Source organism: Cygnus olor, chromosome 2 (genome assembly GCF_009769625.2).
Source record: "Cygnus olor isolate bCygOlo1 chromosome 2, bCygOlo1.pri.v2, whole genome shotgun sequence".
Classification (NCBI taxonomy): Eukaryota; Metazoa; Chordata; class Aves; order Anseriformes; family Anatidae; genus Cygnus; species Cygnus olor.
In genome coordinates this window covers 65,846,200-65,848,916 of record NC_049170.1, presented here as the reverse complement: position 1 = coordinate 65,848,916, position 2,717 = coordinate 65,846,200, and positions in this window count along the sequence as shown.

Genomic DNA, 2,717 nt, shown 5'->3' with positions numbered 1-2,717 from the left:
ATAACTCAGACCAGGAGCAAATGGTCAAACTTGAGTTTAAATGGAGCACCTGAGGCCATGGGCAGAAGGCATAGATGGAAGCCCCAGGTGAGGCTGGTCAGGAACATTAAGGCTGTTAGTGCCCTCATTACCTAGCCATAGTCAATGGCCCAACATTAGGTTGCCTGCTGGCAACAAATGGCATATCACTGGTACCAATATTCAGTATTTTTCTCAACAACTTAAATGATGGCACAATATGCACCCTGAGCAAATCTGTTCAGAGCAGTTAAGGTGTAGTAGTTTCTCAGGGCACTGATATTACTCCAATCTGAGGTTGTGTATATCTGCTTGCATGTTGCTGGGTATGGAGCACGTACTTTATCCATCCTAGGAGTTGAACTTGCTGAGAGGACAGATGTTTGAGAAACCTTGGTTGGGCTTAGATCTTGGCTGCAAGAAGTGTCTGTGGGCTTTCTTGGCAATGATGACACTTTTGGCTGACCTTGCATACTGTTTTCAGACCCACCTGGATCACCTTGCTCAGGTACTCTGGGTCTGCCTCCAGTTGGTGAGACCTCTGCCCCTGCCTGCCTTGCTGTTTGTTTGCTCCTACCTCCACGGATACAGAGCTGCAGCCCTTTGTGGGATGAGACCTGATTGAGCACCACACCCCCTTCCCTTTTTGCATTCGTGATTTACAGAAGCAGACATACAGAAGGGAACCATGTAATATACTCAACAATGTCTCATCTGTGCTGCAAGAAGAACAGCACCTCAGCAAATACCATGGCATACACCTGCTTCACAGCTGACCACAGACAACTCACTGTGAAAGCTCAAAGTTAACTCAGATAATAAAATGCCCAAAAGCTGCCTAGAGAAAAGGTGCCAGACATAGTTAAAGCTAAAATATAGACCAGACAAGAGAGGGAGAGATGTAGGGAGCTTTCCCAGACTGTATGGGATAATATTAGTTGGGAAAGGTAATAAAGCTCTCTTGCTCCTCTGAAACATGTCTGGGAGAGTAACGTAGGAGGCCAATGTTTGCACTATGTTTGGAATGAAAAACTTCAAGCTTCTGCTATAAGTGAGAGTCTGATGTGATATAAAAGTTCACTGAGCACTACCTTGTACAATCCCAACAAAAGACACTCCAGCTTATTTCTGTTGCACTGCTACTCTTAGAAAATTAATGTGTTTGTGACTTCCTATGCTTGATGTATTTGAAGCACCTTCAGCTTTGTTATCAAAGATCAACCTTTGTAAAACTTTTTCATCAGTTTATTCTTGGGATGAAGCACAGTCTTTCAAATTAATTGGGTAGAACAACAAACGCTTGTGGAATCTAATGCCCTGAAGTACTCAAAATGAGTATCATATGGGTTCGGACAGGCTATTAAAATCAAGTCATGTCAAGTCAACTACGTACATGCCTTGTAAGAACTGCTTTTTCTGGGAAGGACACAATTCACAGACAGCTTTTCATAGCAACAGGCATAGCTGATAGAAACAAACAAACAAAAAAAGAGTAATGGGCACTGCAATCTACTATAGGCCTAACAAAGACTTGGTAGAATTTCTACTGAGGTCAGTGGAAAGTTTCAAGGGAAATTATTGGCATCAATGACTATATTCTATATAAATTTTCATTCACATTCCTCAACATTTAAACACAGCAGGAAAAGACACCTTGACAGGTTTCAAGGAGCATAGTTAAAAATGCAGAAGTTAGGAGTCATTCAGTACTATCAAAAGTTACATAAAGAATAGCTGCCTTGGAAAATGGGAAGGTTAAATTATTTCTTAGGCTGTAGCACCACACAGATAAATATCAAATGAACACAAAAGGTGTTCAGATTGAAGCATCTTATAAAAACACAGATTCCTGAAATCTCTGCACTAAAAGTGAGATATATAGAGAAGAACCGGTTTAGGGGACAGAGAATATCAATTGGATTGACCAAAGGCCACCACTTTGCAGTTCGTATCAGGTTTTCACCGCTGTAACAGTGTTTATCTATGGATCCTCTGTGATTTGAACTACGGGAGCAAAATGTGGATCTGATTGCTCTTTGATCAAGTGAGCTGTGAACAAGACAGAAACAAGGGGATACCACAGAAACAGACTGAGAAGCAAGCTTCAGAAATCGGCTGGACTAGCACTGAGAACAGAATTTTTGACAACACTGTCTGAGGGGTCAGGAAACATAAACAAAACCATTGTCTCCTTGTTTTCTCCTTTCTTCAAAGAAACAGAACCTTGAACACTTCAAAAATGAAGAAAAGTGTACACAGACTAGGTAAAAATAAAGCAGAATTTGTACACTCAATAAACATTGGACTGGATGATCCAATAGACTAGATTAGATGAACCAGCAATGAGCAAGCAATCACAGAATCACAGAATCACAGAATCACAGAATCGTCTAGGTTGGAAGAGACCTCCAAGATCATCTAGTCCAACCTCTGACCTAACACTAACAAGTCCTCCACTAAACCATATCACTAAGGACTACATCTAAACGTCTTTTAATGACCTCCAGGGATGGCGACTCAACCACTTCCCTGGGCAGCCCATTCCAATGCCTAACAACCCTTTCAGTAAAGAAGTTCGTCCTAATATCCAACCTAAACCTCCCCTGGCGCAACTTGAGCCCATTCCCCCTCATCCTGTCACCAGGCACGTGGGAGAATAGACCAACCCCCACCTCTCTACAGCCTCCTTTAAGGTACTT